The following is a 22,014-nucleotide window of genomic DNA, read 5'->3' on the forward strand; positions in this document are numbered from 1 at the left end:
CACCTCTTGATAATATCCTTTTGCCTGAATCCCACCCCAACACTCACCTTGCCAGTTGTGAAGACAAATCTGCATTTAGTAACAACAGCCTGGATGATTATAGGAGGTGAATAAATGAATCTTATCGTTGGTTTTGCCACAGTGAAATTCTCCACTTTAAAGCAGCAAGTATGTGTGGTATTGATTCAGCCTTTTTTTCTTGAAATAGATACAATCGAGCAATATTCTGACACCACTAATTTTTTCTTATTAAATGAATGTATTTTCACTTCTCAGAACTCCCACAGTGCCACATACAATAGCTTTTGAGGGAAAAATGATTGGTGTCGTTTGGAAACAGGAATCCTTTTTGATTATGTGTTTTTGGCAGTCTGAAACCCCCAGCAGTGAGCACGCGGATAGTACATTTTTCACTCCAGTACATTTTTCCTACCCAATTCAAACAAATGTTTAAGAAGTGGACATTTATTTCTGTGGTGTGAGGAACTCTTGAGTTCTCTGCTGTGGAGAATTGTGATGTATAGGGTAACAATTCAAATACATGATGATGAGAAAGTGATGCTAGAACTCAGGGATGGGATCCTGTGTAACAGCTCCTCCCTTAGGTCAGAAATGGGATTGAGCTCTTGAGCTTCAGAGCTGAAAACCTGAATCCTTAAGCGGGAATTAAAGAACCCCTACCTTCATTATAAGCAGCAAAATCTTACCCCCCATCAGCAAAGCAACCATTAGGGTGGCTACAAATGCATGTAGTACTGGAGCAAGGAGCATTTACACAAACAAGATGCTTTATTTTTTATTCATGAGTAGAAAACAGGAATCCGTTCAAAACTAAATATGACATTGCGAAATGAAAGAGAGAGAAGACAAAGGAACATGCAGTGTACATTATTTGTCATATAGCTAACTATTCAGAGCACACACTTAACTCTTAGTTAAGTCCAAAGTGGGCAATAGAGGAACCTGGGAAGAAACAGAAACACTTCAGAGTGAGTGGTGGTACTGGGAATTGCTATGGTATAAGACAGGAAGTTCAGAATTGGTATCTCAGTGGATAAGCTTTGATAGCAATAGGTAATATTCCGGATGGAGAAGGGATATGGGCCTTAGTTGGTGGAGCAGGTGAATGGAATGAATAAAGGGAGGAGCAGCACACTGCAGACAGCATGTAAGCAGGAGCTGGGAGAGAAAGACAATAGCAAGGGGGACTGCAAGGGTAAGGATGAGGCAAAGGACTAGCAGCAGGGGAGGGTGACACATGGCTGATCTATAGGCTAGTGGAGCATGTGTTATGTACTGCTTTATGAGCACTGAGCTGTCCCTGTGCTTGGAAACGACTCGGTGTATTTGAAAGAGAAAAAGAGCTCCTAGGCTGGCCAATCCCTGAGAAAACAGTGTACGTGTTGTTTTTGTGCCCTTCTCAGGAGCAGTCTGTAAATTCTCTTGAAATAAAAAAGAAGTGTCCTTTTTATTGACCAGCAGCTCTTCCCTGCGCTTGGTTTTCTCAGAATAATTTAAGCTAGAGCCTGCAGTGAAGTGTAAACACCCTGTGCTTGTAAATAAGTGAGTTTGGGTACTGGAATACATGGAACCACGTTACCAGAGCGTTCCATGTGGGTTCAGTTTCCTGCCTTCTCCATGCTGTGCTTGTACACCCAGCTCCAGGGGGCTGGTTTGGAAGCAGTGTATTTCCTAATCAGCAGCACTGATGTCCTGAAAAGAATAATTAGAAGGTTAAAATCGTGTTGGACCTCATCAGTTCGTTGATGAGAAAAGAACCTTCAAGGGAAACTGCAGATATTATTGATACCAGTGAAACTCTTCTCTCCAAGGTTATCAAGTAGTCAGTGCCCCAAAAACTCTTGGGGAGTTTGGGGCATACTAGCATGTAGTATAGCTGAGTGCTGTTAAAAGCTTCTGCTTTCTGCCCCAGAGGAACTAAATATCAGTAATGGGAGAAATGTCAAGTTAATAAATCATGGGGTCGTCTTTCGGAATCAAAAAACACATGAAATTCAATGCTCTTTCTCGGTCTGTTTTTTCCTTTTATATTCTGTCAATTTCCATGTATACTCATCTGCTGCTGCATCCATCTAAATTGCAGTGAGCTGTTTATTTGTGTCTGTACAGCTTTCTGCAGCTGTATAGGGTCTGTACGTTGGGTACCCAACGTGCAGAATCTCCCTTGCAACACTGACCTTTCTGAAGGGGCTGGCAGTGGATTTTTCACTTGGAGTCTTTGAATCTGAACCTTGTGAGACAAGGAAGAGACAGCAAGCAGAAGCTTTCATGTGTCTCACAGCTGCCTTCCTATCCCAGTCAAGATCTGATTTCATTCTGAAAGGTCCTATTGTTTCCAATAAGGACTGTGAAATAGTTACTTGCTGAGTGACAGTGAATGGAGGGGCAGCTGGTCGAGCAGGGGAGGTTCTCCCCAGCAACTCACAGCTGTGCACTGGGATGGCAGATGTGAGGATTTGACACCCCCTTTCCCCCCAGGACAGAAGATGGGAAGCTGCTGTTGTCATGAGCCTTTGCATGGCAAATACCTTTCCAGATCTGAATAACCCCCATTTTCCCAAAGAGATAGTCCAATTTTATACAGGTTATTCCCAGAAGGAATATGTCAGATTTTTGAATCAGGTTATTGACTAAAAAGAGAAAATTTATATAACATGAACAGGCTAATGCAAACAGTGTGTGAGAATGAATGCATGCGTCAGCTTTGATAGGCAAAGGGCACATGTAACTTCTGCTTGTTTTTCTTGACTCCAGGAACCACAATTGGCATCTTAAGTCTGGTTTTATGGAATTAACTTCTGCACACAGCTATACAGTTTCTAGCATTTTTTTTCCTTGTCCATAGTTGTTCAAGTGCCTGTTTCTTTGTCCTTTCCAATGGGAAACTATTCTACTAGTCTCAAATGCATTATTCCCAGTAGTCATACTGAGATTTTATATTCCTTTGTTTCATTCCCTTGCTCCTGAATTTATCCTGTTATTCTATGAGCAATACCACTCCTCTTTTTTAAGGTGATACACACTTAATGAGTTTGAATCTTACCATTTGTTTTCACATCTCTCATATTATTTATTGGTTGGTTGAATAGTGAGTCTGCAGTTAAAGTTTGGGGCTTTCTGAGGTTTGAACTAATTGCTAGAAGGCTGAATACGTTAATTCACAAAGTAAAGAGCTTCAAATGTCACTCAAAACTCCTGCAGCAAATAAGGCATAAATTGTAAGGGAACAGTTCAAAGTTGAAAGGTCTCACCATCAAAATTCAGACACAGGAGCAGAAAAGAGACCAGAATTTATTTCACATCTGTTTTGGAAGTGACCAAAGTAGGAGACAGCTGAGGGCTTCCTTAAGTTGCACTTCTTATTTGTCTGGAGTTGGAGTTTGTGGGAAAAGGAGAGTTAGAAGTTGAGCAGCTGCTAATGTTGACGAAGGGCCTTTTGTCTTGATCCCTGTGTTATACCCTACTGAGGGGTCTTGTGTTGGAAAATACAGGTGAAGATTGCACTGCCTTACAGAGCAGTGGGCTCACGGTGGGAAGATCACCAGCTCTTTCTTTCCTGTAATGGCATGTTCATATACTGCAGCAATGGGATGTTTAAGAATTGGGCTAAAGCAAAAGGCTCCAGCTGCTCTCTCCTAGATAGGAATGTTCCAGAAATACATCCAGTGGGTGGCCTAGATTCTGTTACTTGTGATACTGATGTCTTCAAGCAAGAGGCTTCACTGACTCGTGTATGGCCAGGTACATAAAGACACTGCAGGCAGCAAGCAGCCGTCTCTAGACAGACACCTGGGGGTTCAGTGGAACTGGCAGGAGCAGCACAAGCTGTCATTTGGCTGGGAGTGGGAACAATGGCATTTTCTGAAAGCTGGTCTTAGTCTTGCAGGGAGGGAGTTCCTGTTGGGAATGAATGCCTTTTGCATGCTACTTTACCCTGGCCATCAACAGCCCCTGGTTATTGTAAGTCTATAAATAAACCAGGACAAAAGCAGGTACCTGCATGGCGTCTGTAAGTGCTTAGGAAGGAGGGTAATTGAACTTCTAGGAAGGCAGACCTAACATTAATATTCATTGGCCTGTCCATGTTCCCGAAGCCCTTGAGTCAAATCATCCTCAGATTCCCTACTGTCATCCCAAGAGAGGTTTTGACATCAGGGGGTTTAGATTTAGAAAGACTGAGATTACATCAAGATCAGACCTGGCTCTTATTTTGAACCCAACTCTGAACTGCTTCTAGCAGTCTGTAATCTCTCTTCCTGGGCCAGCAATAAAGGCTGTCAACTCCTGTGGCCTAAGTAGCTGATTAGTTCAATGGCAGAACTTGAAGATCAGATGTATCATAGAATCATGGAATGGTTTGGGTTGTAAGGGACCTTAGAGATCATCTAGTTCCACCCCCCTGCCATGGGCAGGACACCTTTCTCTAGGCGAGATTGCTCAAAGCCCATCCAACCTGAATAGGTAGAATAGGTGTCCATCACAAAGCACAAGCCCTTTAACAGAAACAGTGCTACATCTACACACACATGCACATACTTCAAAATACTTGTCTCTACATAAAACTACATGCAGCCATAATGCTAATTTTGCCCAAATAAAGCCAAGTCCATATCTGTAAATGATCATACATCAGCACACAACATGCTGCAGAAGCACTTACCTGAATCCAGGTGCACAGTCCACATTCTCACCTTTCTGCAGAGCGACCTCCAGCACACAAATAACCAAGCTCAAACACTCAAACATGTGTGTTCATGTCAACAAAAAGACTTCCACAAATAAACTGTATGGGCACATTCATACATGGCAATAAAAATGCTCTTCAGCATATTTGCATATACAAAAAATATGGAACAAAACCCCCACAAGCAGCACATACACACACACAAAAGACAGGAATCACTCAGCAGCTCCAGTGTTTATGCTGGCAGGAGGATGTCAGTCACTGAGCAGCCTGCCTCCAAACAGATGTTTGATTGTTTTTGGGTTGTGGTTTAATTGTTGGATAGGGTTCCAGCACTCAGAGGGGATCGAAAATACTCCAGGTCTGCAGCTGCAGCAAATGCCAGCCTTGAAACAAGGCGGATTCTGAAATCATTGCTCAGGGGGAAACTGCTTGCACAGGAAACCTTAGCCAAGCTCTGCATTAATACTGCTTTGAAGTCAGAAAATTAATCTCTGCCATTTAAAAAAGTTCTGTTTTTTCAGGGCCTTTTGTAAGTTTATCTAAGCCAAGCCAAGTCCTTCTGGGCAACTGTGACAGTTTATTGACTCGCCCAGGCTTAGAGTCTTTACTGGGTCTCTCTTTGTCTTCCCTGGATTCTGTCCTGCACTTCAAGGTTCCTGGTGGAAGTGAGAAGCAACTTGTTAGTCAGTCTTAGTCTTAGTTGCCAGTCAGTTTTTATTACACTAAAAGACTCACTCGTTATAATTGACCTTTGTGAGAAAGACACATAGTGCAAGACTGCATCTCTACTTCTCCAGCCACCTAAAGTACCAGGTTGCATTATCCAGATGTTCCACTGGTAGTAGATGCCAGGACTTTAAGCTTGGTGGTAGATGGAGGGCTTTATGGGATATGTACTCTACATTTAGTTTAGGTTTGTGGGAAGGAACAGAAGGGAACATGTAGCTGTTCTCCTGAGCACTAGACATGAGAGACATGGAGAAACTGAGGGATGGGTAGGGAGATATTCAGAGTATCCCCTGAGGAAAACTTTACTGAGGACAATCAAAATAAAAATCCCAAATGTGCATTTAACAGCCATTTTGGATTCACTTGGAAGGATGGTTGCATCACTGACTCTTGACTCATTGTATCACTTGGGAACATTGTCTTGGAAGTAGACAGGACAGTGTTGGGCCTGTCATTGTGAAGATTCTGAGATTCTTAAGGAGACCTTACAATCACCTGCTGCAAGAAAAGCAGGTGGTATCTGTGTCCAGTAAGTGCTATGTCTTGCAAGTAGCTTGGGATTCAGAATGTTATATAAGATCTGTTATCTACAGTGCAAATGTAGAGCATGTAACTGTGGTTTCCTTTGGGATGAGAAGCACTAAATACTTGCAAGTTCTTGTGACTGTTGTGAATATGAATGAATCCTCTGGGTGGCCTTTTAATAATATAATTGCTGCAGAAATAAATATTTTTTCTGTACTATTTTGAAATTAATACAGATATTTCCTGCAAGACTGCAGAGGAAAATGATAGGCCCAACTGCAGAAAAGAGCTTTCCTAGTTTCAGCTGGCATTAAACAGTACAGACAGGGAACAGATAGTAAATTGGCTCTGTAAACCAATCCTAGAATATGCACAGAAGAAAATACCCTGAAAAGACAACCAAGAAAAGAGCAAAGAGCTTCTGTGCAGGGTCTATCTAGTTCCCAGAATTCCACATGGATTCTGTTAGTGTCCGATGCAGTGCTACCTTGACAACTCCAAACTGAAACGCTGTAGATTTAATAGGTGTCAGGAGCAAGGACTGGAGCAACAAACTAATGTAATGACCTCATGGAAGCTGCGTGGCCAGCCCTAGGTTAGGTAAGCCTCAGCACAGCTGTCTCAACTACACTCTCCACTGCAGACTTCCTCAGCTCTGAAGTTTCTGCCCTGCATGGGTTTTTTTTACTAACATTTTTCCATTTCCATTCCCTTCCTTCCCTTGGAAAAAAAAGCAGGACTGTAATTCCAACGTTCGTTCCAGTTTCTGTAAACCAGCACTCCTGCTGAACTGACCTGTCCAGATGGTATTCTTTTAGCTCACGCATCCCAGTCAGGAAAGTAGGGAATCTGAAGCTTAAACCCTTTACAAATCTATATAGTACAATTTGGGGACAGATGAAAGCAGTGGCGGCCCTGCCTCAGAGCCATGTTATTTTCCTGCTGGATTTCTGCAGTAGCTTGTTTTGTCTTGCTGTAGTCTGACCCTAGATGATAGCTTTTTAATCTTTTCTGAGGCAAACCCAAATTCCTTGTCACATGCATGCACACCATCACACACAGTGATATATTCACTCCCAGAATCCTGTAGAATACAAAATAAATACTTTTTTAATCTCTTTCCACTTCACCCACCATTCTTTCCAGACCTTGTGACTCTCCCATATCTTATTCTTGACCTCTGTGTTAAATCCTTCCTCCCTCTCTTTTCCTACAGCTTTTCAGCTAGATTGAAAGTGTCTCCTTTTGAGAATCCATTTGCTACCTAACACCAGTTTCAAGATTTTCAGCAGGATGCTAAAGGCTCCTTGCTCATTCCTTTCTCCTCAGGCTGTTTTCCATGTTGTGTTAATTCTTCTCTGCCTTTCTGAAACCCTTCCGGAAGTATTCTACCATACTACTTAAAACAGTCTCCTAAATCTTACTCCTCTAACAGTCACAATCAATGTAAATCATTTGGGTTTACAAACTGAACCATATTAATCCATAGAAAATGTTTCACTGATTCCATTTGTACATGATGAGCTACCCTGGAATCACTCCAGTTTAGACAACAGGCTGCCTGGAGCTGAGACTACATGTTCTTCACTGCATTGTGTTGAACAGAACCCCTAACACAGTATCAAACTGAACAAAAAAGAAGCTCTGATTCAGGGAGTGTTGGATGGGATTCAATCCCTACTCCTATTATGCAGATACTGTCATCTTTATCAACACTGGAGATTGCCCCAGTCTGAAAACAAGGGTCTTCTGGTCTGTACTAAATGAAAAGGCACTCAGCAAAAAACTTGCAGACATCCCAGTTTTCTGTGGTGGAATTCAAAGCACACATGTAAGTACTGATAACAGTGGGTTGCACTTACTTCAGACCATGACTAAGCTCTTTAATAAGAGCATTTATCTATGTAGGTAGATGCGACTGCCAAAGAGAGATCTAAAGCAGCAAAAGAGTAAAACCAAACACATTAAAGCAGTTAAGTCATCTTAGTCTTACTGGAAAACTTGGGCAACGCAGAGATGGGACTTCAGAGGAAAAATAATCCATAACCAGGTAGAGTAAGTTATCTGCATGTGAGAACAGATGCTTGTGAGCTTCATCAAAAGTCAAAGAGCTGTTCTGAGTCAAAAGCTTTCCTGTTCTGCAGGAAAGCCCCAAACTACAATCCAGGGAGCCAGTTTCTCAAGTATTTTTAAATTTACCTTGAACAGTTTAATGGTGCCAAAAGCCAGCAACAGATAAAGCTCAAAATGGAGAATTCCTGGCATCAGAAGAATTTATTATCTCCTTTGTACACTTCCGAGAGGAGATTTCAGAATGAAAATGAGCAGTGAGGAAAAGCTATTCCTACTGCACTGTCCCTCCCATGGGAAGAACAGGACCCCAGGAGTCCAGAATTCCACTAAGCCAGTACTCCAAGTCAGGTGGGTCTCAGCCTTGTTACCAGTATATTTTATAATCACCTGGAAAAATACTGTCACTTCCTCTATGAATTTTCAGTAGGGCAATGTTCAAATGGTGCACACTAAAAGCTAAATATCTAGATAGGTGGCTGGCTAGATTGAGGTTGAATGGTCCACTAAGGTCAAGCTTCATTTCTCCTGTTCTTCCAGAAGGAACCTGCCTGTGCTCAGCCTGCTCTATCTTCAGAAACTCCCTAAGGTTTTCAGTCTGTAACTTGCATCAGCCTTTTAAAGCCTATTAAGAAAATGTTGGAAGGTAGTACAGGTTACCCACTTTAGTTCTGTTCCACTGCTTGAACTGAGACGGAGCTGCTAAACCGTGGTCCTGATGTTGTTCAGGTGTTGGCATTTGTTTAGCTAAACAAGTTCAACTGAGCTATAACTCTTGAAGAAAAACACCTTTTTCCAAGTCTAGACTAAACCTGAGGGCTTTGAACACCAAGCACAAAGGGACCACGTTAGGACAGGACCAAGTTAAGCAGGATAGCTCTGAGTCAGACCTAGCCACTGTGCTTCCAAGTGCCTGCATTAGAGCCTGCCTGAAGAATAATAATGAAAAAAAGAGTCAAGCAACATATGTGAGAATTCCGCTCTTTGCCTTTTCATGTGGCTGCTGTTTTGTTAAGCTGCTCTTTGAAGGGACAAATAGGAACAGCATTCTTTCCTGCACAAAATCGCCACAGGTAGCTTTCCAGGAGCATATACATCTTAAACAATTACTCCTGCTCCCAGACGTGCTTTCTGCTCTGGGAAGCCATGTCAAACACTATTCCCCACATAATCAGGATGCTTCTCCCCCCTCCCACCCCTCCCTCCCCTCCACTACCTAGCTCAGCCGTGCAGCTCTGTTCTCACAAAGTTCTCCTGAGGGAGTCTCCTGCCTCCTCCTGCCAAGCGCTGCTCTGCTGCGGAATGGGATGGAGCATTAGTGCGATCCGCCGCTCATGCCAAAGGCTCGTCCAGAAGGGAGGTGGTGTGCATGTGCTGGCTGCCAGAGGGTTCAGGGAGGGGAAGAGCTGAATAATTTATGCCTTTTGCTTTCCAGCCCTATCCGAGGCCCTTTTAATTCTTTCCTGTTTGTTTTTCTCCCTCCTGTGGCAGCATTTAGTCATCTCCTCACCAGTGTGCCTTTGAGAAGGGAAGGGAAATGGAGTGTTTTCCAGGAAGACATACCATTCTTCCCAAAGTGGGTTGTACAAATTACAGTTTAAGCAGATCAAACCCATAGGTCTGGGCTACTGACAATGTTGCCTACAACCAGTGCTGCTGTTAGGGAAGGGATCAAGTCTGAGCTAATCTCTGAGGCGTTGCTCAGAAAAGATGGTGTCAGCACACACTTTTTCACTCCTCTGAGACACATTTCCTTCATTTTATCTGAATTGACTGGAGACAAAGCAGTAATGCACAGAGATTTGGAGAACTGGGTGTAAACTGCAAAGAAAGGAGTAGACATAAAGTAAACTTGGAGCAGACCAGCTCCAAGCATTCATCCCCTAAAAAATTCACAACCACCCAGGCACGGGTGCTGTGTGCAGCTCTAATAGTGACTTCTGCCAGTAATATTAGGTCATATTCCTATTGCAAGGAGGGGTCTGATCTTGCTTCTGCTGATACAAAGCCCCCCCTTGATGTTTTAATCTCCATGAGCTGAGGACTTTGTCCGAACCTAGTAACAAAACAGGTCCACATTGTGCTGGGATTCAGTTTCCTACCACTCTACTCAACTCTTCTCATGCCATCCATGCCAGCACACCCAGTGCACCCATGGTTCAGACTTGCTTTAAATCCACATTCCTAAACCACCATCTCTAGGGGAGACTAGTAAACCATTTTTTAAAGCTAAACAAGAAATGTTCTCACTGATCTAGGATATAATTAACTGTGTTTGCCTTGATACAAACATTCTGTCAGGTTTAAATGAATATAAATGGTTGTTCAAAAATAAAGGAAAGGATTCTTTTTTAAAAGAGCATAGTTTGCTCTAATGGGATCTAATAACTCTTAATAGTTCTCCATAAAAGTAATAGTGTACTTAAATCTCCACTTGGCAATAATCCGGGGCAGAAAAAAGTGTGTTTTAAAAATGGGAACAGCTCAAGGCTGCACGTTCCCAGCCAGCAACAAGCTGAAACAATACAAAGAATCCAGATAATGAAGCACATATGTCTTCCCAGTACCAGGCGAGTCAACAGCTTCCTCATTTACACAATCAGAAGGGGGAAAATGGTCCCCCATTAATCCCAGTACCTGAGGTGAAAGGGTGAGGGCTGCAGAACCGAATAGGCCCTCCTCGCAGTGGTGACTAAGATTTACATAAGTGAGCTCTCTTTGTGCTTTGATTTCTTTCCTCTTTTTCCAGCTCCTCTCTTTCTTCCTGGTATACACGTTTTCAAACCTAGGGACTCTGGGAAAGCAGATTAAAGGCAGCCCTAGAGGTTTATACAAACTACATGAGGCACATGGCAGGATGCCTGGCATGAAACATAGGGCCTGATTCATAAAACAGTTCAAAAGCACATATATAAAGTGTAAAATGGGGGGCTCTCTTGGCCATCAGTTGTAGCAGTTTCTCAGAGGAGATGCTGTGGAACCGAGAGAAGCCCTTCAGGCTTCTATTTACAAGGCAAATGTCACATCTTGCACAGCTGGAAAGCCAGGCTGCAGTGACAGTGCACTGTATTGAGCAACAGAAAACAGAAGGAACCTGTGTTGGTGCTTCTTTCAGTACTTTGAAGTAACTCCCTTAAGGTCTTTTGACCAGGGCGAGAGTTAGGGTCAGATTGTTTGGCTTGCAGCACCCAGCTATAGCTATTGGAGTGTGATGTACAGCACCACTGCCAAGATGTGATCTTTGCCCACTGTTACAAATGGCTGCAAGACTGCATCTTGACTTGCTAGCTGTCTGTCACACTACACAATACCCTTTCTTACCCTGGATGTAAAAGGGAAAGGTAAAAGCAAAGAAACTTAGGGGGAAAAAAAGGAATTCCTTTTCAAGATGTACTTGAATGAAAGCAGCAGTTTTCATTTGGAGTTTTGAAGTAAATTGTAATCAACTCAAAACATTCTCAAATCTACTAGTCTAAGACAAAAGAGTGGCAACTTGTGCTCCTGTATTTAGGAAAATGAATTCCATTTGAATTCTGAGTAATGTTTTGTTTTCATAATGGGAGTAAGGAATCCCCCCAGACTGACTGAGAGCAGATCCCATTAACTGCAAAGGCCAAAGGGGGAATTGACAAGCGAGTGATTTGGCTATGAAATGAGGTGAACTAATTTGCAGAGGAATGAGGATTTCTGAGCATCTGGTGGCTGGCCTGCCTATGATAGCACAGAGTACTGCATGCAAACATCAGGATTTGGCTTGCTTGAGAGCAGACAGCGATGGCCCCTGAGCTCTCTGGTGACTTGGAGCTTACTGAACTTCTCTGCATTACCAAAGACTTGGGGTTTTTGTAAACTACACTCCTTTTTCCTCCCCAAACACGTTCCTCACTCTGCTCAAAGCAGCACTGACCACACTACTCGGGCACACAGTCACAATTGTGTCCCCTCTTTGTGTGCGCCATGCGAAGCAGATGTTGCCCTGTGCCATGTTATGATGCAGATTAATGATGGCCACATTTCCAAAGGTTTGGAATTGGCAAATAATTGTTTTGGAGGAACTCCCGCAACAGTGAAGCTTTGTTGGAGCTTATTGAAACTCTGTACATGTGCTCATTTTCCAAAGTTAAGTTGGTTCTGATTTGGTGACTGAAAACTTGTAACTCAGTCTTCTAAACATTGTCATTTTATTACCCAAAGTAGACTTGGGTAACTCCTGGATTTTTCAGTGGGTGACCTTACCAAGAAGTCAGGGAAAATCTCTCTTTTCTGTGGAGAAGATACAAGGGAACTGTGTGCAAATATTGATACTTTTTAATTAAAAATTCTACTTTGGGAAACTAATGTTGTTTTTTTAACCAGTCATTTTGAAGTCAGAGCGTACAATGCACCTGCCAAAGAGCCTTTCCTACCATAGGGGAATAAACCACACTTGAAAGTAATAAAACCATATGGAAAGGGAAGTTTATACAGTGAGGAGTATATAAAGAAGTGAACTGTGCATGATTCTTACTTATTTTTCAGTCAGGAACTGCTCTGCATCATCAAAAGTGAAGATGCTTTTGCAGTTTGTTTCTGTGTCAGCATCTGGGCGGCCCTCCCTCTCTTCTAGCACGTTGACAAATCTACTCTTGGAGCCTTTCAGAAGGGACCTTCTCTCCAAAAGTGGGAAATTACTTCCCTCTTTTCTGCGAAAGCATCGGAAGGCCCTTGGCAGTGCTGATACTCACCCCAGCTGAAGGAGGGGGTGCTTCCTTCCGCCGCTCTGTGCCAGGTTGGGGAGCACATACCTCAGGTTCCATGAACCACAGCTGAGTTGATGACACTCAGCACAAGGAGTTGTTTCGTGATGACTCAAGGATAAGTGCATAGAGAATTAGGGATAATGGTGCTGAGTGGCTCATCTCTGTGGCCATTCCACAAGAGCTGAGGTTTATAAGAACAAAGCCACATCCCTGACACTGTTGGTTGGGAACAGACTGATGGGAATGTTTCTTTCCAGTTCTTTGCAATTCTCCATACCTTGACCTATGCTTTAGAGTACATGCTAAATTCCATGATGAAGACAAGGGCAATTTCTCAGATAACACCTGGATATTCACTCCTTGTGCTCAGGGGGGGGTTATTCCTTGCAGAACGTTAGTGTAGATCATAGAATAGCAGAGTTGTTTGGGTTGGAAAGGACCTAAAAGCTCATCCAGCACCAACCCCCTGCCACGGGCAGGGACACCTTCCACTAGATCAGCTTTCTCCAAGTCCCTGTGTCCAGCCTGGCCTTGAGCACTGCCAGGGATGGGGCAGCCACAGCTTCTCTGGGCACCCTGTGCCAGCACCTCAGCACCCTCACAGGGAAGAATCCGTTCCTTACATCTAATATGAATCTCCTGTTTCAGTTTAAACCCATTACCCCTTGTCCTTTTGCTACAGTCCCTGATGAAAAATCCCTCTCCACATCTTTGTAGGCCCCCTTCAGATACCAGGAGGCTGAATGGACTCCGTCAGGGGCATAAAATTCTAACAGCAGAAGCTCTCCCGGAGGAATCTTTCAGAGATGTCCCTTGAATACCAAGGATGAGGACATGGAGCCTGCTAATTAGTTATACTGAAATGTTCTTCCTACATATTTTTGTTTTTGGAAAAGCAGTGGAGTGGAATTATGAAGTGTGTAGTCTTGTTTGCTAGAATCAGCTGCCTTCTTTCTGAAAGCGTTTTGTGAGAGAAGGGTTGAAGAACATGAGAAATAACAGGCTTTACTCCGGGAGTGTTAATTGCCATTTCTCATTTGTTGCTATTCTCCTGCTAAATCAGCTTGCATACATAAAATCATAAAATCCACAATTTTAAAAGTTGTTGCCATTAACATCTTGTTTTGTAGAGGTAGCTAAATGGCAAAAGATAGAATTCTGAGATGCTGATAGAAGAGGGAAGCAAGGTCTTTGAGAATTCTTTTATAGACCCAAGTATTACAATCAGAAGCAGCAGCCAGATGAGTTGGTACAAGAGGACAGAGAACTGATTTGGTATTTATATGAAATGGAATAAAGGAGAGCCAGAGCAACAATGATGTAAAGCTGGAATAAACCTTTTGAGGCCAAGGAAGACACAGCAAAATGGAGATGAGAAGGAAGACCATAGGATGCTTTATCTCAGCCAATCAGTTCCATTCATTATGACGTACTTTCATCTCTTCTTTCCATTAAAATAAACTGTTTTCTTTGTCTTCCGTGATTATAGAGGACACATTGCTTCCTCAAACCCTTTTTTTGCCTCCCCTCCATCATTCTTCTGCTCTGTAATCTGCACAGCACTGGGTTGTTGCTGTTGGAGTGGTTGAAGGTGGGTTTTCCCCTTCTCATTCGCATTGTGAACTGCCCTCTGGGACCATGGCTTAGAGCCTTGCCCATTGCATCATGCCTTTTTCCTTTCACCAGCAAGACTGTGTGACAGTCTTCTCTCAACAAAACACTGTTGGCAGCATCAGCACCCACCAGCCCCCATGAAAATCCTCTTTTTTTCTTACAGCAAAGAATCAGATTCTCCCGTTTATTGACACAGCCTCATCCATCTGTTTGCGGGCACCCAGCTCAATGAAAAGGTGGACCTTTCACTGTCAGTAAACTCAGTTACCAGTGGACCAACAGGAGGAATGAGTTACTTAATTGAAAATGCATTTCCAAAGACTAAGTGTATTAGGAAAAATGAGTTTGTTTTGTTCAGCTGCTGTCATGAAGGAAAGCACTGTGTAGGAGGACAGGCAGTGGCTTTGAAAACTGTTCAGCCTATTTATGGCCCCTGTCAAAGTCAGATTAATGATTTTATATCAAAATGATACACACTTAATAATTTTTCATCATCACTGTACTTTGGTTAGAAATAATAAGCATAGCAAGCTCTGGGTTCGCATTTCCTGGAGTCTTCAAAGGAAATTAGTTGTGTGTCAGTGCCATGAGAGCTTTAGTAAAGCTTCATGGATTTAATCAAATGTTATCATTTTACCGTGTGTTTAAACTTCTGAGTTTCACAAGAATTCAGACCTCTAATACAAAAAGGAAGAATTTATTTTATGGCATATCTTGTGTAGCCCAATTTTTCACTCAAACATATGCAAAATACCACTTCTAACATGAATTCACATTTGTATCATTTTTTTCTATCCCTTTTGTGCAATTGAAAGCAGTGAAATAAAGTGCGTGGCAAAATACTGTGCAACCACATAGTTGTGCCAGCTAACAAAGCAGATCTGCTCATTCCACACAGCTTTAGCCTATAGCAGAATGCTGTGGAGAGATCAGTATGGTGAGGTGTGCCCTGTGATGGGAATGCAAGGCGAGTGGTGCAGGCACACTGATGCTCTGTCTCATCTGAAGCTGTTCCTGCGTTTAAGAATCCCAGGACACAGTTTTTACAGACATTGCAGAGGAAATAACAAGGGCCTAACCCCTGCTTGTATCTCCAGCACTGAGTCCTGCAAGATCCATGTCCTGGCCCCCCCACCCCAAGGAACTGGGGAGAGAATCGCTCCTCCTGATGGCCTCACTCCTTGTGTTCTTGGCAGCAGCACTGCTCAGGAAATTCTAACAAAGCCGAGACATAACATAGACATTGCAAGGAGAACTGTTTACATTCCTGTAAAGAAAGCTGAGCAAGAGCTCTCAGGACCACTGAGTAAGTCTCTACATAGCTCCTACATTTAAACTCTTGCACATCCTGTGCTGCTGTGGTGGTGCTTGTACTCACAGTTCAAGCACCCCAGGTGATGTCTTTTCACTAACACTGGGGGGTATGTGCCAGACTTCTTAATATTATGGGGCTCACTTTTGAGGTTAGCTTGGTGTCTTCTGGAAGTGGAGCCATTGGAACCAGGAAGACAATTCCTGAGACAGCAGCTAATGGAGGCGATGTCTGACTGTCATCATGGGATTTTACGCACTGTACTTTTTATATATAGGAGAAGATATATGGCATCAGCTGTATGCATTTCAAAAGTCTGATGGGGCTGTAGCTTAGAAAAGAGTGTGGGCTGTTATGTTTGTTCCTTGATATCAAAGATGCTATTTTAAATGGGAAGGAGCACACAGCAGAGAGAATTGTGGGATTTCTACTTGCCATTCAGTATACCAAATATAAGTTTAGTTTAAGTCAAAGAACAATTACTCTGAGGGTTTTTTTATGAATTACAAGTATGGGTTAGATTTTTATAATGCCTGTTACAAGGAGGGCAGTCCACCAAGGACTGCTTCTATGGGTAGTTACAACATAAAGCATCACTTTCAATTGCTCTGTAATTTCTTTGTTAGCTTCTACCTGTTTATCCAAGCTATGGTGGAAACAGTGAAGAGGGTAAGATGAAATTGTGAGGGAATTCTGTCCTGGTAGCTGATGCCTGAACATCACAGATAAACAGAGGAAGAATTCCAAAACACTGAAAATTAGTAGCATATAACTTACAGACTGCACCACGTCTGTAACCTTGTTGTACTTACAAAAAGTAATTTCATTTTGATTGCCTATTGAATAAGTCTGATTATTCTTTAAGAGTCACTTTGGAATGGAGCCTGAAGGTACAATATAAAATAATTGAATTGAGTGTAAAGTTCCAGCTGGTAACCTTGTCAGTAATCTGAGCAAAGATCTTGTATCTGTAATTTAGAGAGCTGAAGCTGTGAATGTGAAGTGGATTCTCCTTGTATTTAGGAACTGCACTCCCTCCTTTTCCCCCCACCAGTGGCAATCCTGTTCCTACCAACAAGCTCATTTTAATGGAATTAACATACCAGTTGATGGCAGCATGCTGGAATTAGAACTGTGTGGTTGGCTCAGATTTATTTCATGCTATATCACAGTATGAACTTGAGCAATGATTTGCAGGAGACTGATTATCACATTACACCGAACTGCACCATAACTACAACAAGTAATGACAGGATTCTTTTTTATCTTTTCTAAGCTATTTGTTGCAAATTTTGAGCCCCTTAGTGTCACTTTACAAAAGAGAACCCTGGAGCTGTAGCCAAACATTCTTTAAGAAGTGACCCAAAGTGGTGAGACAGCACAAGTTTTGTCTTGCCCGTAAATGTAATAGAGGGCTCTTCAACAGTTGGTGACACAAGCCCTTCAGCTTTGTCCTCACAAAACCCTCTCACTTCACAGGTTGTGTATTAAATCTGGACAAATTGGCCTCCAAGGATATAGGCAGGCATTCAAGACTTCTCTTTATTAGGACAGCCTGTTTATTTCAAAGATGAAGTCGCCTGGATGCTGTTATCCAGTATTTTCTCACAAGTTTACTTTGTGCATAAAGGAATGAAACTTTTCTCTTGCAAATCCAAGTAGCTCCTTTTTCATATTCTAAATTATTAATAACTGCAGTAGTTACCTCACAAAGAAAACAGAATCCTGAAGAACTGACACTGAAATCTGTTTGGGGTATGAAATATTGCACGATTTGTTCTGTGTTGCTTAAAATCTGCATTCAGCTAGAAATGAGTTTATCAGTCTCTTTTCCAAATCTCAGATGTACTTCTTTTTCATTGCAGAGACAGCTTCCTTGGTTAGACAAATCCAAACATGGAAATCAACTTTTTGCAAGCATCAGGATAAGTGGTATGTTACTATGGCATTTTGGATGCCTCCTTATTTACTAAGCTCTTTAGCCCTGTGTTGCTAAGATGCGAAGCTGATGCACAAAACAATAGGCCATCCTCGTCTCCAGATAATAAGGTCAAAGTACAAAGTCAGTAGGATGTAATTTTCCACAAATGGGATGTGTTCTAATTAGAAAGATTTGATATTTAAGTACTATTTGAAGTGCTTCTGATCCAGATAGGAGAACAGTTATTAATAAAAATGAATTCACTGCTTTGGTTTAATAACTGGTACCATCTTGTGACATGCTAAGAACACACACACATGCGTGTATGTGCCTTTGCACACTCTCTGTCCCCCTCCATGACCTGTAGCAGTGACAGCAGCACCTTGGTTTACCATCTCTGAACAGCTACATCTCATTTAATGAAATGCTTTAAAGAAATGGTGCCAACCATTCCATGATGCTGTTATACCTCCCTCCTCTTTTGATAGCTCCCTTTTTATGTCCCAGCTGGTATTCCTTGGAGCTTTGCCTTTGGTAAACTGCCATATATTCTTTGCAAATATGCCACAGCTATTCACTTTTCGTTCTACAAATGACTCGCATTAGCTTCTATTGTTGTTGCATGTCAGTGAGAATATAGTTCCTTCAGCTCACTAGCCGCTATTATTTTCCCCTATTTTCCATTAAGATGTATTTTCTCCCAAATGTTATGAAAATACATTTTTTTCCGTTAACTTAGTATGTAAAGCTTTTCCCACAGACAGATATCTCCCCCAGGATTAACTATAGAGAACCTGAGAGATGGTGGTGGGTGTTCTTTTCCATCTGCAATGCATTTCCCCCCCTTAAATTTATGTATGTGCCTGCCCCCTCTTTATGGATACATGTGGGAAATAGCTGGTATAGGAAATAAAGGAGTGTCTACTGACCAATACATATGTGTTTGCACAGAGAAGGGATAGTTTTGGGAATATTTGTGGATAGTACATTGTGCAGAAAGATTTCTTTTTGTATATGAGCAATAGGAGTGGGTGAAAGTATGCACGTATCCGTCAATTCTAGTCTGATTCTTACCAAAGTTAACATTTGTACCCTGTATGCAATCATACAGGTTTCAGTTAGTTTACATTGTGCTGTGCAATGATGCTTTGTTTCTCATGTCACTGGCGGACTTCAAATATCAGTGGAGATGTACTTTTAGATCTCCAGTAAGTTGGAGGTGCTTTCCATGAGGAGAGGACAAGTGTTCTCAGAGGATCTTGTTCAGTTTGATATAGCGTCTGCACATTTGAACAGTGATGTGAAGAATTTAACCCCTTTAAGTGTGCAAAACTGGAAACCTCCCAGACCAGAATTGCAGCGTTTGTCCTGCAACATTTCTGCTGTACTTTTAAAATTGTGTTCCAAGTCCTACACGCTTAGAGTTTAGACCATGGTACCAAAGCCAGAGCGGGAGATAGCAGATATCAAATAGTACCATGATAGAGACACATAGCTGCAGCACTATAATCAGGTAATAACCTGACCCTCCCTCCTGCACAGCAAAGTCCAAGAAGTCTCAGCATTAATCTCTTCCATAGTATGAACAGGCACACTAGGAATCTTTCTTTAAGATTTGATTAAAGGGAATCCAGGCAGTTCTACTAAAGATAAAACCCTTCCGAGGCAGTGGGAGAGGTGAGCTCCACCAGGGAAGGACTCTGGGGATTTCTTCCAAGCTGCAGGAAATAGATGGTAACTGCATTAAAGCTGAGGGTGGTTTCTGTGCTGTGTGCTATGGGGTGTGCCAGCAGAGCTCGGACCCTCTGCTGCCACCAGTGACGCACAAACACACCTCACACAAGAGCGTGTTCTGGGGTAGGGATGCAAGTGAGAGTTTTCAGAGCAACTTGTCTTAACACTAACAATGGAACATGCCTTTAGCCGTGTGCAAATAAGCAGAGATATAACGTATGTGCTGTAAGTTGGGCATAGGCTCTTGGTTTAAAAGCACACAGTTTTCACAGACTTATGAAAACATTTGCATTTTGGAGGAAAGATAATGTTGTAGAGTGTTGTGCTGGAACATAGGAGCTCTTAGTGTCAACCTCAGTTCTGGCACATGCTACCTCTAGAACGGTATCAGATCAGTCTGCAGGAGCCATACAGCCTGTCTTTTGTATGTCATTTATGCTGTTCTGTAAAGTCAAAGGAAGATACGATGGAAATAAAAGGGTTGTTATTGAAAGACTCATGCACTGAGACAGCAGAAACAGTGAAATCAGTGCATCGGGTGAGATTTCTACCATTCAGAGCCCCAAGTATTTTCACAGCAAGTCACTGCTGGTTGAATATCAGCTCTCCAAAAAAGATGTTGTAGCCAAACCCAGCCTTTGTAGCACAGCCTTGAGCACGTGCACTGCACTCACAGCATAGAAACTCTGCTGCCATTCGGCTGTGCTGATTGCTGGTGCTTGTGCTGTGAGTCACCTCGCTTCATGTTGTCGCAGCAGTTTGTATATTTTGGGGAGGTGGAAAAAAATAATAATAGGAAGTATTTTATACAAACAGCATGATTTCAGTTCCTGTCTTGAATATTTGATCATTACATTGGTCAGGTAAGAGGCCTTGTTATTGGGAAGGATAAATAGACCTACTGGTAATGTAGCAAAAAAGATATATTCTCTACTTAGATTAAGCAGGCACAAATTGGAAAGGAGGGAGATAGAACGATTTTTCACATAACCATAATTGTGTGCTAATTATAGCATGGAATGAAAGCAATTGCCCAATTATAAGACAATGTATCACTCTATCACAGGCAGTGCTTTGAAGGTTTATGTACTTTAAATTACTGTGACATTCCCAAGGCTCCTCTGTTTACACATTTGTCTCAGCATCTTCTACCAACAGCAGTGCTATGACTAAAGCCATTAATTAATATATTCCCTGTGTCTTTGCAGAAGTTAGAGAGTCCTGTTTATAATGAATTTATGCTGTTCTGTGAGGAGCTTGATTTCCCCATTACACTGCTAATGACCACTCTGGGTACACCACTTGAAATACACCCCGCGTTTAAGTCATGTTGTATCTGCTAGTACACCTTTCCTGTACACCAGCTGCTGAGTCCTCAAAGAGAAGCTGTGGCTGCCCCATCCCTGGCAGTGTTCAAGGCCAGGTTGGACACAGGGGCTTGGAGCAGCTGCTCCAGTGGAAGGGGTCCCTGCCCGGGGCAGGGGTTGGAACTGGGTGAACTTTAATGTCCCTTCCGACCCAACCAGTCTGGGATTCTGTGATGGAAAATCAGTGAGAGCTTATCAGCACTGCTTCCTCACCCACTTTCATGCCTTCTAATAACTAACTGTATGACAAGTTAAACCTTACTCTGCTCAGGATTGCAGCACACCCGATAGGTCATTAATACCTATCCCTTTGGACCTTGGAAGAGGATGTGGGAGTGGCCCACTTCAGGGAGTGGCCACAGTGTATGGAGGCAGGATCTCTTCCACGCACAGAGATGAGGTTTTTCTACATACTATTGGTCAAACCCAAATTGTCAAATCTTACACAGAAATTAATATGATGTCAACCTAGATCTTGGCATGCTGGGAACCAGCTAATAAACAGGCTGCTGCATTCTATGGCAGCTTCAGTTCACAGATAGATTTAAGGTGCAGCCCTAAGTACAGCACACTGCAATATGCGTTGCTGTCAAAGTAAAGACTAGGGAGTGTTGACTTATTCAGCAGTTTCACACAAGGACAGGCTTGACAGGTGGCACCAGAATGTGAGGTCTGTTTCAGATTCTTTCATTAATTTTTTGCAAACTTTAGGGGCTTTTGAAAGGAACCATATTGACAGCACTAGAGGCTTCACTGCTATTTATCCATAAAATATAAACGGGAAGGGATACTCCAAGCTTACCTGTTTCCTGATTTCCCTGGCTGAAAAGCATCAGCTCTTCTCTGTGATGCCTGGTGGGACTGAGAATGTAGTTGTCTCCTTCACAAGGACATGTCTACAGAGCAATGTAGGGTAATAAAATGCCCTTTGCTGGCCTGTGTTTCAGTGAGATATTGTGGGTTGTGTGTCTCTATCTTTGTTCCACCTTTTTTTCCCCTGGTTTTATTTTTAAAGGCCTTTGCCTGGTTTTACAGTTACTTATTTTGAATGTTTACCAAAACCTGCTGCTTTCTTGCCATTTTTGCCATTCTTTGTGAAATTAGGTCTATTGTCCTTTGTGCAGCATTAAATTGATGGCTGTCTGCATCTCCAAAGTCACCAGTCAGAGTGCTGGTACTTGGCACCTCAACATAAACTCCCAGCAGAGGCCAAGGACCAGATAGTTTCAGAGATGAAAGACCATCTGCCTCTTCTTGGTGGATCCTCATGGCTGACTGAGCAATGTCAGGAAAGC

The 22,014-nt window shown here is 42.5% G+C and overlaps 1 non-coding gene across 6 annotated transcripts in view; it reads left to right on the plus strand.

Moving 5' to 3' along the window:
• Positions 1-22,014, plus strand: part of LOC115945580 (uncharacterized) — a 125,923-nt gene that overhangs the window by 46,924 nt on the left and 56,985 nt on the right. For all 6 annotated transcript variants that reach the window (XR_004079887.2, XR_004079890.2, XR_004079886.2 and 3 more), the window contains one exon: positions 17,563-17,629. This is a non-coding gene — a transcript (uncharacterized protein). The remainder of the gene's footprint in view (positions 1-17,562; positions 17,630-22,014) is intronic.

This window comes from Melopsittacus undulatus, chromosome 12 (genome assembly GCF_012275295.1).
Source record: "Melopsittacus undulatus isolate bMelUnd1 chromosome 12, bMelUnd1.mat.Z, whole genome shotgun sequence".
NCBI classification, from domain to species: Eukaryota; Metazoa; Chordata; class Aves; order Psittaciformes; family Psittaculidae; genus Melopsittacus; species Melopsittacus undulatus.